Consider the following 16,006-nt stretch of genomic DNA (forward strand, 5'->3'; position numbering starts at 1 on the left):
TCTAACACTACAAACCACACCCCTTGGGCACACCTGCACCATTGTAAAGCCTTTCATTCCCCCATGGCAGAGAGAGGGTGCAAATATCCCTGGAAGAACCAGTGCAGGAAATGTAATAATCCCACATGAGTATTTAAGACGTAAGACCTAATTATCTCCTAAAGGGAATTTGTTATAGAATCTAAGAGCACAAGACCCTCAAAAGGAAGAGGAAAGAACACAAACAAACCAGATACCTGTCTGCCAGCACATCATGCCTACCCTTCCAGAACCTAAACCAGCTCCTCCTCTCCCTCCAGCCCTACCTCTCCTCCCAGCATGCCCTCCACAGAGACAACATGTATATATGACAGAATATTTAACTTCCTTTCCTACCTGGCACAGCCAGGGTGGCCCTCTGGTCTCTGGGAAATGATAGCGCTGCTCACGTTGTCTTCTCAGAACCTGCTTACCTAGGTTTTAAAAAAAACACACAAAGAAAAAAAAGTTTGACTCCATTTTAGCTCCATGCCTAAACCTCCATTTCTCAGATCCTACAGCTCTGGAGGGGTCCACATCAGAGAAGAGGTAAGGTCACTTCAGTGGCTCAGCAAATGGGGGAAGGTACCCAACACATGTGGAGCATCTCCATGTCCACCACCACCACCACCACACACACACACATACACTTCTACAGCTAGGAGCCCCAGAAATCTTATCTACAGGGAGCCATCTACTTCTCTAGGTCTCAGTTTCTTCACTTCCAACATAAGATGTTCCACTTGAAATTATCTCTAATGTCCCAGCTGATTCGGACAATCTTTGCTGAAGTAACTCTTCTTTCAAGGAGATGATAGAAGCTGGATATATTCGTATTTCTGTGGAACAACTCCACACTGTACAGCAACGTGTCCCCCTTCCCATGTCTCCACTGGCTGGATGAGGAGAGAGCCCCAGAACTCTGCCCTGGCTGCTTCTCCATGTTTACACTCACCACATTGGTGATCTCACCCAGGCTTGTGTCTGTAAATACCCATTCTCTCTGTCAAAGCACAATTTATAGCTAGCCCAGACCTGTCCCCTGAACTTCAGACTTATAAAATAGCCATCTCTACTTGGATGTCTAGTAAACATCTCAAACTTAATATGTCCTGCTTTTGATACTTGCCCTCAAGTCTGCTCCTCCCATTCTTTCCCATCTCAGTTAATGGCAATTCCACCCTCCCTGTAGCTCAGATGTTTGACTCCTCTCTTTCTCTAACATCCCACATCCAATCTCTTGTGAAATCCTGTTGACACAACCTGCAAAATGTATCCAGAATCTGACAATTTGTCACCACCTCCACTGTCACCACCTTGGACCAAGCTGTCATTACCTGCATTCACGTTACTGCAATAATCTGTAACTGATCTCCCTCCTTCTACATTTGACTCCCTAGAGTCTTTTCTCAACAGAGCATCCAGAATTGTCCTCCTAAAACAAAAGTCACATCCTGTCATTCCCCTGCCCAAACTTTGCAATGACTACCCCTCTTCTTCATAGGAAGAGCCAAGGCCATTCTGGCTTTGCATGGCCTCTCTGATATTACCTCCCTCCATTTGTCCCTCCCTCACTCTGTCCCTGTGCAATACCTCCTGGATGCTTCCAGAACACCCTAAACACACCCCAGAGCCTTTACATTTTACTCTTCCCTCTGCCTGGAATGCTCCTCCCCCAAAGTCACATGACTCAATCCTTCTATCAAGGGCCTTGCTACTGAAAATTGCAACTCACCCCTACCCACAGCAGTCCTATTCCCCTCTCCCACTTCTTTAATTTTCTCCATCCCACTTGTTTCTCCTTCTCTCTCTTTCTCCCTCTCTCTCTCAAACTCACACTGCACACACACTCATACAGGCATTAATGTAAGATCCACAATGGCTCACATTTTCTTTAAAAAACTACTTTATTGACACACGATTGATATGTACAGTGGCTTGCAGTTTTGCTCATTGCTCTATCTCCAGTACCTAGAACTGTGCCTGACACATAGTGGACATCCAGTATTTGCTAAAGGAATTACTTGAGATGAACAGAATACTTATAAACTGTAGGTAAAGAGTTGGGAGGACTTAATAGCCACTTAAGTCCCTGATAACCACATATCCAGTGTGTCCTTACAGGCCTTCTTGCTTGCACATCCCTGAGACTGGAAGCTGGTTATATTGTTGATGACTGCACATAGCCAACCTGTCTGGCTGGTGGTCCCTGTGAGTGCTGAAGTACACTACTCTGAGTCACCATGGGTCTATCAGTGATCATTTATTTGTCACTCTATAGAAGGCTTGGTGGATAAGCTAAGCCCAGCTCATCTCAGAGCTCCACAGCTCGATGAGCCAAGTCTGGTTGGCTCCCCGAAGACTCAGCCTGTCATCATCATATCTGACATAGAACAGGGACTCTGGGTCCAGAGTAACTTGAGGTTGAACCCATCAGTGCTGGAGTAGCTTCCTTCTCTGTATCTCTCCAAGATTGGAGGCAGCCAGGAATGTGGTGTAAGCTTTGTGTGATGCCGGGAGGTATGTGGATTCGGTTTTGCATGCAGCTTTGATTTCTTCAGCTGGGCCATTTTCACACAGTGTATAAACACCAACAGCATACTGGCTCAGAATGAAGACTTAGCAGCTGAGTTCCAGCATTACAGTGTCTTCTGGAAGACACTGTGCCTCTGGCCCCACAAATTCTCTGGAGTCAGTCATGGTGCAAACTAGATGGGATAAGGGAGTTTCAAGTTTATTTCTCACACCAAGTGGAGCTCTTCATTTTCACATATCTGTCATGATCGTGACCTCCTTTAAAACAGGGACTGGACTAGGTCTGGTTTGTCTTTCCTTTTGCAGCTCCTGGTCCTGCGCCTGGCACATGGCATGTAAACCTGTTGCATTACATTCAGCTGAATACAGCTCTTTGTGCTTATAATTTCTAATTGCAACAAACAGGGACTCATTACATATTAAGGAAAAAAAGAAAATCACTGTTCTTGTCTTCTTTTCCTGACATTTTAGCTCAACCTCTGTGTTTCCCTCCAGCACAGCAAACAAATGCCATCAACAATTGAAGTGTTTTTGTGGAGTAAGGGAACATGTGAGATGGTAGAAACTAAACACAAAGGCAAAATATTAAAAGTACAATTTCATGGTAGTCACCTTGACTTCTGCAGCAAGAAGCTGTTCCAAGAGCCACTCTCAGGGACTAAAACATGATGACTGAGGCCCAGCCTGTGGCATTAGCCATCTTGGTTCCAAATTCTGGCCCTGACACTTGCAAGCTGTGTGATCCTGGCTAAGTTACTCTCTGAACCTCAGTTTCGTCATCCTGGAAGTGGAGATAACAATGGTGCCCACTGGAGTGGGTTGTTATAGAGAGTAAATAAAACAATGTGTGTAAAGAGCTTACTTTAGCATAATGTCTCTATATGGTTTTTAGTGCCATTATTATTGTTATTAACAATATCTTCCCATACCTACCCCTTGGTCTTCTCCTTAGGTATAGCTTTCATCCAGTCTTAAGATTTCCTGCCAGATCCAAGTTCTTTTCTTTGAGTGCACTGACACTGTAGCACTCCCACTTCCCTTGACCCTGAAGGAAATTCTGTTACATTTTCTCTCTTGACTTTAAGTATAGGTCCTACTGTCTTTCTTCAATGCTCTGAAACTTCTCTCCTTTATATTTGAACTCAACTGGAGACTTAACTTGGTAGCTCTAGCCCTGGGGCTCTGTGCTCAGCTTTCCCACAACATTCTTTCCTCGTGTCTCTTTTTTAATTAATAGACTTCATTCTGAGGGGAAGCTTTAAATTTACAGAAAAATAGAGGAAATTACAGAATTCCCATACACCTGCCTTCCCAGCTCCCCTAGTGTCTTGCCAGTGGGTTTCAGCCCCAGGCAAGTTCACTATGGATTCAATGTGACCTAAGAAATGACAGTAGAATGTTCTTTGGGTGAAAGGGTTATACCCAACTTTATTTCCACAGTGGCAGGTCAATCACTAAAATCTCGTTCACTCAGAGCAAGTCTGCATGCAGCAAGCTAGTCTCTGCCTCTGGGCCTCTCTGCCCACACAGCCAGCTTCTGGGTCTCTGTCCTCGGCACTGCCACCACTCCAGCCTCTGCTCTGCTCTCCTGCAGCCTTGCAGCCATGCCACCGCGTTGCCCAGAGTGCTGGGCAGAGCTCTTTATATAGAGTCAATAGTGACATATTGCCCACATGTGTGTAGTGAGCGAGCCAACCAGGGCCAGGTGAGAATACTGGCCACAGGAACTTTCATTTTTTCCACACCTAATGTAAGTCCAGGGAGAGGAAATCCCAGGGCAAAATACCTCTAAAGACCAAAATCAGTCAAAGGGAGAAATAAAGTTTAAAATCCATTTATTGCTCACAAACTGCAGTCTAGGCCCTTCTCTCCTGCTCCAATAGAAGCAAAACCAGCCCTCCCCTCACCTCTCTGGTACATATAAGCCCTCCTGACCCAGATGTGGATAAAATGAGAGTTCCTGTGGCCAGGATTCTCACCTGGCCGGGGTTGACTAGCTCACTGCACACCTGTGGGCAATACATGGCTGTTGACTCTATATAAAGAGCTCCGCCCAGTGCTCTGGGCGTGACACGGTGGCAGGGCTGCAAGGCTGCAGGAGAGCAGAGGCTGAAGTGTGGCAGCGTGAGGACAAGGCCCAGAGGACGGCTGTGAGGGACGACTGTGCAGAGAAGCCCAGAGGACAGCTGTGCAGGACAACTGCAGGACACCTGTGCAGGCAGAGAGGCCCAGAGGATGGCTGTGGGGACAGAGGGGTCCAGAGGCATACAGACTCGCTTTGAGTGAATGGGATTCTAGTGACTGACCTGCCACCTGGAAATAAATTTGGGTATAACCCTTTCACCCCAAGAACGTTTTGCTGTCATTTTCTTTGGTCACATTGAATCCATAGCGAACTTGCCCAGGGCTGAAACCCATTGGCAATACCCATTGATATGGAGATGAACTTCTCTCCACCTCTGAGGAATGATGCAAATACACTAAAGCCATACTTCTTACCACCTCTGAACGCCTATTGATATGCAGATACACTAAAGCCAAGTGGGATATTCTGGAAATGTTACAATTTTACCCACACCTAGCCATTCACTTTTTACCCACACCTAGCCATTCACTTTTTGCATTACTGTGGTACATTTGCTACAACTGATAAGCCAATATTGATACATTATTATTAACTAAAGCCCATAGTTTCCAATAGAATTCACTTTTGGTGTACGTATTCTTCCCTTACCTCTTTTCTGCCTCTCTATCCATGGATCTCCTTACTTCCTGTCTGTCTTGCCTGAGGGTTTCAGCCCTCGGCAAGTTCACTCTGGATTCAGTGAGACTGAAAAATGACAACAGAATGCTAGGGGTCAAAAGCGGCTCATACCAAGCTTTATTCTCCTGGTGGCAAGTCAAACAATACTCACATCTGCATCTGCATGCTGCAAGCCCGTCTGTTTCTGTCTCTGCCTCTGCTCCAGTCTCTGCTCTCTTTTCTAGGCTCCGCTCTTAGCATGGGAGAGCTCTTTTTATAGCAATACCGGCAGTAATGCAGTAATGGCTTATTGCCAACAGGTAGGCAAGCATGCACCTGCGCAATAGTCTATTACCTCATTGCACATACACCATGGGTCTCAGGTGAGGATCCTGGCTGTGGAACTTTAATTTTCGCTACATTGTCCTAGTTCACCTTTTCTGTGCAGTCCCTTCCCTGAACCACCATTTCCCCAAACTACAACCAAATCATTAATGTCTTTGTCTAATCTCCTCTAAATTCATGACGAGCTTTATGTTTCCAAAGCAAAATACTTCACATTTTAAAATAGTTGGCTCCTCATTTGTACATTTAAACGAAGACTTCCTTGTCCCAACCTATACTATTCCGTCAGAGTAAAACTTTCTTCTGCAAGCACCCCCACCCCAGATCCCGCAGTCAGCCGGCCCTAATCTTGCCTTTGGACACATCTAACAGAAGGAAGAATCACCAAAGGCTGGAAGCACTGCCTTTCTCACTCTGCCCCTGATTTGTGCTGTTCCTGACCGCTTATTTGCCATCACACGTGTCCTCATCAGACCAGAAGAAACGGAAAACAATACCAACACCTCTGGCCCCACCTTCCTTCCTTCCCAGAGCCCCCTTAATTAGCTTAACTAATGAGTTAATGGGAGACAGCGGCAAAATGCCCCAGGCTTGAATGGGAAAGCCCATCAACAAAAGGTGTTCGTGGCAGTTCTGTCATCAGAAGATGAGACTCCCATTCTTCTCAATATCCCTGACATCCATGCTAATTAACACCCAGAAGTCTGTCCTCAGCCTAAGAGATGTCCTCCTAGCAACAGCCCCCTGGCCTTGGCAACACCTTCACCAGTGTTTGTTACCAACTCCAGAAAAACTCAATACCTGCCGGAGTCACGTTACAAAACTGTTATTTGGGGACTGTGCATTGCTTTACTAAAGACTTTCATGTTCAGTTTACAGACTGAGTTTCAGGCCTGTGGCACAAGAACATGAATCAGTTTGACTGAATTCAGTAAAATGTGTATGTATATGATTCAATCAGAGAGCTGCATTTTCTTTATCCACATGACACAAGTGATGAATTTTTCAGTCTTCAATCAGTTGTTTTGACAAGGGTGGTCATAGATTAAGCTACCATTGTTTTCTGCTTTATAGGATCTGGGTTAGGGGGGAAAATCTTTTGGCACAGTTTTTTAAATGGTATTTTCAAATCACAGAGGGGATTTGCCATTTCCTCACAAGCTAAAATGCCTTTAGGATGTGTGTTTAACTGCATTCTCACCCCATCGTTCTCTGCACAGAACTTACAAGCCCCAGTGGAGAATTTGGGGCCAATTTTATCATTAAATAAACTGTGGAATGCCCCAGGCATGATCGTTAACTTGTCTCCACTACAGACTAAATGTCCAAATAGCCACCTCCCTTCTGAGGGTTCCCACAGGGCTCTGGGTGTACTCCATAGCCCGCCCCCTGGCATGAGAGGACAATTAGACCATTATATTTGCACCAAGAACAAGCAGCGAGCTCAGCTTTGTACAGAGGGATGAAAAAAGGGGGGTTCACCAAATATAGACCACTGGGACAATTTATTTGTCTGAAGAGTGTTTAAGACATACAAGCACACCCCAGCAGGTTATAAATGGTCACCTTTGTGCAACTACCACTCAAGACTGAAGAATAGTCCATGTGGATTCAGTTTAGAAACCCTATGGTGGGTCACACCATACAGGTTGCCTTGATAAGAGTCATACTCTTTGCATCCATGACAACCCAGGAGATTAAGGACCCACCCCAATACGCTTCTCTGCATTGTTTTTTTAAATGTTAGTATCATTGTCTTACTCAAAATGTCCATTTAAAATTCCCATTTTTCCCCAAAAATAAAATGTTAGAATTAACAAGAGTCTTAAAACTTCCAAAAGTTCTTCTTTTCCAAATCTCGAATTTTCAGAAAAGGAACCTGGTTGCCAGAAGGGTTCACACACCAGTTGAGCCAGCTCTACTTTAATTCTACCTTTACTACCAACTCACAATCCAATATATTTTTAGCCTGGGTCACCAAATAGGATCATCAAACCAGTTGACAGCGATTGAAATACATATCCGTGCATCTACAAGGCTATTTAAAAAAAGGAGGGAAGGAAGGAAGGGAGGGAGGGAGGGAGGAAGGAAGGAAGGAAGGAAGGAAGGAAGGAAGGAAGGAAGGAAGGAAGGAAGGAAGGAAGGAAGGAGGAAGGAGGGAGGGAGGGAGGGAGGGAGGAAGGAAGGAAGGAAGGAAGGAAGGAAGGAAGGAAGGAAGGAAGGAAGGAAGGAAGGAAGGAAGGAAGGAAGGAAGGAAGGAAGGAAGGAAGGAAGGAAGGAAGGAAGGAAGGAAGGAAGGAAAGGGAGATTTAGAGCCTGGGTTTCTCATTCTTCATTTACATCATAGGTCTTTTAAGAGAAATATTGGGGGTTCCCTCTCATGCCCCAGAACCCAATCCTGAGCACCCACTCACACACAGCTTCTGAGGATTTTAACTAGGCTGTCTGGCCCTCTTTGTCATCCTCTCCTGGAGAGGCGAACGTGCCATCTCTCTGTGTAGTTCAGTGCTGTGTATTGCAGAAAGGGACTGCTGGGTACAGTGACTTAACCCAGCAGGAGGAGGCCTCCACTGCCCTGCCAGAGTTAAAGTCCTGAATCGCTGTGAGGGTGAAGTTTCCATGAAAAAGCAGCTGCCCATGATGACAAGGATGGGCTGGGGTGTGAATAAGTGTCACGGTTGCCTGAGTGACAGCTTTAAGCCTCTCTCGAGGACAAGTGGCTGAGAGACAGAAGCATGGACAGAGAAAAAACAAATTCATATAAGAACAAGAATAAGATTGTAAGGTCATTTAACTTTGAACTCTGACACTGCCATGGACAAAATTAAGCAAGGGCGGCAGAAAAGAACCCAAGGCACCTGTCCTTCCCAAGAAGGGATTGCTGCCACCCACTGTTGACAGAGCTGACCAGGGTTGCATAGTGTTTTTGGTTCAGCTGCCTCATTCACTCCAGCTTCCTCTACCTGGTACCCAGAACATGGGCAATCTCCAGTCATTCCCATGACCCAAGCCAGGCTTAAGGTGTCACAGGCCACAGAGAGAGTCCGCCATCTAGCAGTATTCTATTTTTTCCTCTGTGTTAAGATCCCTTCAACTTGTCCCCACCAATGAGCCTCATCTCTTCCTCTTTCTTTCTCATGCCTTTTACAGATGCTGAACCTGCAGGATAAAGAAGGGAGACACTCTAGACAAGGAGAAGGAACACCTCACCTAGGCTTCTTCCCAAGCCAGCTGGGACAGGAACCAGTACCTTAACTGGCCTGACTTCTATCAGAAAGGATCCTAATCTGCCAAGTTAGGATAACAGGAAGCATAATTTACAGTTTAACTCCTTTATAGTTAACCCTTTAATTATAGGTAACCATAAAGGGGTTAAACTAGCAGCTCTGGGGTCACAGACCTTGAGTTTAAATCTCAGCTCAGCCAGTTACTAGGTGGTAACTTTGGAAAAGTTCCTTGACCTTTCTATGCTTCAGTTTCCTCATCCACAAAACGGGGATAACAACATCTTTAGGTCAACGAACCGAAGAGAATTAAGTGTGATAAAGAATATAGAGTTGTTAGGATGGTGCAAAGTAAAACACAGTCAGTGTTAAGCATTTGCACTGCAATGAAACACAGAGGATGGTGGAACAGTGTTCACGTCTCCTGAAAGAAATCGAGGGCTACACATACTGTTATCCTCGGAGAGTCTGGGTTCCGATTTCTTCACTCTATTTCACTATGTGGAAGGGTAAACCCTTTTATCATCTTGGGGAGCTAATGAGACCTGGGAAACATGCATTATGCCTTCAATTCTCAATGGGTTTAGAACAAAAGAAACCTGCAAAGCTCAGATAAAGTAGGAACAAAAATCACCATGCTCAGCCCTTTCTAACTTCCTTGAATCTTGTGCATCTCCTAGTGGCGACCTCTCAGAATAACTCAGAATAGCTCATCATTAGACTGGGTAAGGAAGCGACTGTAGGAGTCATTCAGACTTTTAGGGTAGTCTGGGAAACACACCAAGACTTCACTGATTTTGTTTGTTAGGTGGGGGCTTCTTTTCCAACTTTATTAAGATATGATCGACATCTAATATTGTGTAAGCTTAATGTGTGACTTGGTACACATATATCTTGCAAAGTGTTTACCCAGATAGGTTAAACCATCCTCCGCCTCACATAATTACTATTTTGTTGTGCTTATAGTTACAGTGAGAATACCAGAACTCCACTCTCACAGCAACTTTCAGGTGCACTGTACAGTTTTCTTAACTATAGTTACCGTGCTGTGCATTAGATCTCAGAACTTAGCATCTTATAAATAACTGAAAGTTTGTATATGTCAACCAACAACTCATTTCTCTCACACCTCAGCTCTAGGCAACTACCATTCTACTCTCCATTTCTATGAGTTCAATGTTTTTAGATTCTACAAATAAATGAGATTGTATATTATTTGCTTTCTCTGACTCATTTTATTTAGAAACTTCAAAGTCTATTGTGTTGTCACAAATGGCAGGATTTTTTTTTATTCCAGTGTGTGTGTGTGTGTGTGTGTGTGTGTGTGTGTGTGTGTGTGTGTGTGTGTGTGTGTGAAGTATATCACATCTTCTTTATCCATTATCCATCAGTGGACACTTAGGTTGTTTCCATGTCTTGGCTATTATGAATAATGCTTCATGTCAGGGAACTTCTTCACTGTTTTATTCCAGGAGTTTTATCATCTTAGGTCTTACAATAAGACTTTAATTCATTTTGAGTTGCTTTTTGTATATAATGTAACATAGGGATCCACTTTCATTCTTTTGCATGTGGATGCCCAGTTTTCCCATTTATTGAGGACACTATCCTTTCCCCGTTAAGTATTCTTGGCTCCCTTGTCAAATATTAGTTGGCCACATATGCATAGGTTTTTTCTAGGCTTTCACTTCCATTCTTTTGGTCTCTGTGTCTGTTTTTTATGCCAGTACCATACTGTTTTGATTACTATAGCTTTGAGGTATAGTTTTAAATAAAGAAGTGTGATGCCTCCAGCTTTTTTCTTTTTTTCTCAAGGTGCTTTGGCAATTCAGAATCTTTTCTAGTTCCATACCAACTTCAGGATTATTTTTTTCAATTTATGTGAAAAATACCATTGGAATTTTGATAAGAGTTGCTTTAAATCTGTAGGTAGCTTTGGGCAGTATGGACATTTTAACAATATTAACTCTTCTGATCCATGAATATGGGATCTATTTCCATTTATTTGTGTCTTCAATTTCTTTCATCAATGCAACATATAACACTGTTAAAGGAACAGATAAGTCTATCTTTTCTATAAAGAGGCATCAAGAAAACTGAAGGCAAGTCAAATCTCACCAGCCTTCTGAGCACAAGAGCCATGAGAAACAGTGTCTTTCATGTGGCCTCAAAACTGTAAGAAGTTGTTGTTAACTACAAACACTTTCTAGTGTCCCTTTGTTGTCTCTCACCCTAATCCATCCCCAGAACCCTTTCCAGGCATGATCAGAGAGCCCTGTGAGACTCTAACAAAGAAAGAGTTAAGGAACTATCATTCGAAAATGCTCCACTCCCAAGTTTGTATATCCATTAGAGAATATTACTTCCTAACATAAATGTATATACAGCTGTCAAGTTCTCTACTATACCACCCACACTACACAAATATGTCCTTGGCAGTGTTCACAGCTTTGCTTGGTGGCAAAAATACATGAGTAGTTATATACACTACCACACACTCATATAATGGAATATAATGCAGCCACTAAATGTTTAAAAGAACTTGCTATAACATAGAAAGTATTTATACTATAACAAAGCTTATAAGGTAGGAAGAATTTTTGTGAATGCAGTATAATCACAACTATGTTAACAATGCAAAGAATGGGGCCTGGAAAGAAATATACCAAACTATTACTGTAGTTTTATCTGGATAGAAATACTTAGAGTAATTTTTTTCTCTATTTTTTAATCTTAAAAAATTTCTTTAACTGCAGTGTATTAATTTCATAGTAGAAAATAGTATGATATATTCAGAAATTAACAAGAACCAAGATGACAACATAAGGAGACTGAACTTCTCTCTTCCCATGAAGACACCAAATGGACTGGTACATACATTCATTCTGAGAGTAACAAGCAATGATATGAAACTAGAAATCAATTCTAAGAAGAAAACTGGAAAATTCACAAATATGTGGAGATTAAACAGCATACTCCTAAACAGTCAATAGATCAAAGAAGAAATTGAAAGGTGAAATCAAAAAATATCTCAATTCAAATGAACAATATACCAAAATATGGGATGCAGCAAAAACAATTTAAAGAGGGAAGTTTATAGAAATAAATGCCTACATTAAGAGAAAAATATCTCAAATAAACAACCTTACTTTATACCTAAAAGAACTAGGAATAGAAGAACAAACTTAACCCAAAATTAGTAGAAGGAACTAGGTGTGAATGTAAAAAAATTCTATTAACCCAGAAGCATAAAGCTCTTAGATGAAATTATACTGGTAAAAATATTATTAAAACAAGTTGATGCATCTTTATTTCCATTAGAAACTAGGTCAGTTGGCCATTAAAGGACAAAAAGAGGAAGGAAATCAAGAATGGCCCTGACTTCTCCCAAGTCATTTGCCTCTAGCAATGGCTTGTGAAAACACAGCCATATCCTGCCAGATGGCCAGGATGGATTCCAAACTAAGAAAGCATCTATGAATTCGGGCACTCATCCCACCTACTAACTCAGAGCCTAGAGGACACTGAGAAAGGGCAGGCCTGAAGAAAACTCATTTCCCGAATAGGAACACTTAGCCCCCAGCCCCAGTGCCAACCAAACACGGATGTTTCTGATCCCAAACTCTCCTGCTCTCAGCCAAGCCTCAGGCCCTCCTGTTGGACAATAAATACACTGAAATCACATCACTTAAGAATTAAAATAAAAATCTTAACAAAATTTTTGAATAAATTAACCTTACCTTCCCACTAAGCTATAATTAATTACCTTCCTTCTACCACCAATTTTTTCAAAAATGTGTTTATGGTGACTCCTCCTCACTACTTAGAGTGATGATTTATTTAAATAACTATTCTCAGGGGTGACATTTACAAGATTTAATGGCCTCAATCAAAATGGAGCACACACCACGCAGCCATGGTTGGCAGCCCCGTAAAGCCAGTGCAGCTGTGGAGGCACCAGTGAGCAGCAGGTGAAACTTGCATGACCTCTCCTTTCTTCTCCAGAAACTGGACATGATTTTACAAAAAAAATAAAATGTACACATTTTAATAATTAAACTTCAGCTATTGTGGATAAAAATGATATATGTGAACTTTGATACCCTTACTCCTAAAGGTTAATTTTGCCTTTATTAACACCATACTAGAGTTAAAGTCAGTAAATTTGCAAACATAATCTATACCAGTTGAAAGGAAAGGAGCGACACACAACAGCAATTTACCGGAGAGTTCCGCTTTATTAGGGAAAGGTGCTGGGATATATAGGATGGGGCATAGGGTGATTGTGGTGTTACTTCTACGGGGCTGGTGGCTGTTGGCTAGGTGCTGGGATTGGGAGGGGGGCGAGAGGTGATTGGGCTTCAGGTGGCGCCGGCGGGAACCGAGGACCCCGAAAAGAAGCCGGAAGTTCGCCATCTTACTGGTGGGGACCCTTCATTCCCCCCTTTCTCCTCTATGGGTTTGTGGGCGTTGCTTTCTTTCTGACTGCTTCCTGCTGAACAGGGGCGGAGAAGGGAGTGAGGGTTTGAGGATTGGGAGGAAAGGGTTGACAGGACTCCCCACAGTAAGGATGAGTAGATGTGGACTTCTTCAGGTTGGAAATCAATGAAGGTTCCCTGTAACCATAGGTTGAGGACCTGTTGATTCCAATGGTGCCAAGAGGATATGGGTGTCAGGAGCCAGGCGTCTGCGGCCATTGTTTCCAGGAACAGTTTCCAGCGGAGAGAGGGGTCCATTTCAGCATGTGGTGAGGAGGTCACGTGAGGGTGAGGGGTCTTCTGTGGCCAGAAGCTGGTAGTTCCTGAGTAAAAGCTGGTTGAAAGCTTGATTAGAGATTTTCCCGACTTGGGATTTGATGAACTTTATTATACAGGGTAAGAAGAGACAGACAAGAAGAATGACTATTATGGGGCCTGCAATGGGCCAGAGCCAGGTGAGGAGGGGGTTTGTTAGTATTGACGAGAATGGGTTGGAATTGGAAGCAGAGTGGAGGCTGGAGGCAAGGTCAGTGAGTTTGGTGATGTCAGTTTCTACAATGCCGGATTCGTTGATGTAATAGCAGCACTCTTCCTGGAGGAAGACGCAGGTGCCACCCTTCTCGGCTGTAAGCAGATCTAGGGCCCGCCGGTTTTGAAGGGTGACTTTAGCTAGCGAAGTGACTTGTCTTTGGAGAGAGGCAAGGGAATCGGCAGTGGATGCCAGGGCTCCCTCAAGTTTGGCGTCGAGATCTCTAACTGCCCATAGAGAGTGACCCAAGGCTCCTCCTGAAAACCCCACCCCAATGGCTGAGGTGATTAAAGAGATACCGACCATGATGGGAAGGAAAGCAGCCCTTTTTGTGCGCGAGTGCAAGGGAGGTTGGAGCTCAAGGAATTCTGCCATGCTGTAAAGTGTAAGCTGTGGGATTAGGGTGACGAGAATGCAGGGTGTATCGGAGTTGAGAGGCAGTGAGTTGAAAAGGCTGCCATTACACCAAAAGAAGTGTCCCGGTTGTGTAAAAGTTTTAGAGCCGGAGGTAGGGGTGTAGATAGAGAGGCAGTGAAGTGCACTGGAGGGGGGTGGAGTTGGGCCTACACAGTGGTGGATGGTGAGATTATCTGGGTATTCTGGCTCCCATAGGGGTATGTCTGCCAGGGGACGGAGGGGTTGTCCTTCTGCATGGAAGGAGTAGTTGGAAATATTAAGGGGCACGGCGGCCAGCAGTGGGCGCTGTAGTGATGCGCACAAGAAACAATTGGCGGTGTTGAGGGTGTGGTTGAGAAAGATGGTGGTGTCTTGAATGAGCTGTAACCAAGAGTAGGAGGAATAAGATGAAGAGGCGCCGTCAAGAGTTTGGATAATGACTTTTTCGGAATGTCTGATATCTGATGCAACTTGAGAGATCTGGGAGCGAGAGGGAACATACTCTCGAGAGATATGAAGGGTACCGTGGGGGGTCGAGGACCCCTTGTAGTAAACTGAGGCTGTTACTCCAGCAGCCCATCGAGAGTCCCAGGGATCTGGGATTGATAAGGAGAATGAGCCGTTGGGATATTTCATGAAACGGTTGGAGGAGTAATACTGTGGGTACTGGAAGTCACCCATGTAGTGAATGGTGCAAGACCAGTAGGGGCATCCCCCGTAGGTGTCTGGCCATCGCCTGCAATAGGCTTGTCTTTGGTCATAGAGGAAGCAGAGGTAGGGAGAATAAAGGTAGCTGTAAATGAATACTTCAGTGGAGGGAGGAAAGTGGAGGTACAAAGGCTCAGAGCAGCCTTTCAGAGGGCAGTCTGATGTGGCAATGAGGGCAGTAACTTTTGTTTGATGCTGTGTGTAAGTCTGCTTGACTTTGAATCGCCATACAAAGGAGGATGGGGCGGCAGGGAAGACAATAGGAATGAGGGAAAAAAGCGAGAGAGCAGTAAAGGAGGAAAAAGTCATGATTCAGGTATGGATGGCAAAGAGGGTGCACGGGAGATGCGGAGCTTCAAGGGATCAGAGGGATGAGGCGTGGTAGAGTAGACAGCGTCTTGGGCTGTGTCCGAAGGACGCTGGATTGTGACTGATGGGTCTTGGGTGTCCAGAGAAGGTGAGTCTTGGGTATTTGGTTTCAACCTGGAGATATGAATCCAAGGGGTGACAGAGTTATCAGGCAGTGAGAGCTTGGCAGCTGAGGGGGTGCAGAGAATAACTGGGTGTGGACCTTCCCATTTCGGGGTGAGAGAGGGCTGATCCTCTGGTGGCTTATAAAACACTAGTTGGCCGGGCTGTAAGACAGGAGGATTTTGGGAGGCGGATGGATCAGGAAGGAGCCAATCTTGATATTTCCACAATTCAGTGCGGAGGAGAGAGAGTTAGTGGAAGGGCTATATTGGGAGGAATTGGTCCTTTGTGGGAAGGGAGCCCCGGGGGTAGAATCGGGCGGCCATACATGATCTCAAAGGGTGACAAGAAGGAAGGTTTCTTTGGGAGGGCTCGAATGCGGAGTAGAGCTAAGGGAAGTAAGCGAACCCAGTCAAGGTGTAGTTCTAGAGATAGTTTGGTCAGGATGTCTTTTAGAGTCCTATTGGCTCTTTCTACTTTTCCTGAAGCTTGTGGTCGATAAGGACAATGTAAATGCCAGGGGAGCGAGAGCGACTTGGAGAGGTTCTGGATAATTTGG

At 44.3% G+C, this 16,006-nt stretch overlaps 1 long non-coding RNA gene across 1 annotated transcript in view; it reads right to left on the minus strand.

Annotated features, from left to right (window-relative positions):
* The window catches only part of LOC118970724 (uncharacterized), a 196,042-nt gene extending 195,595 nt beyond the window's left edge, over window positions 1-447 (minus strand). The window contains exon 1 of the long non-coding RNA XR_005058780.2: window positions 376-447. This is a non-coding gene — a long non-coding RNA (uncharacterized lncRNA). The remainder of the gene's footprint in view (window positions 1-375) is intronic.
* Between the last annotated feature and the right edge of the window lie 15,559 nt (window positions 448-16,006).

The sequence above is a fragment of the Manis javanica genome, chromosome 1 (assembly GCF_040802235.1).
Source record: "Manis javanica isolate MJ-LG chromosome 1, MJ_LKY, whole genome shotgun sequence".
Lineage (NCBI taxonomy): Eukaryota > Metazoa > Chordata > Mammalia > Pholidota > Manidae > Manis > Manis javanica.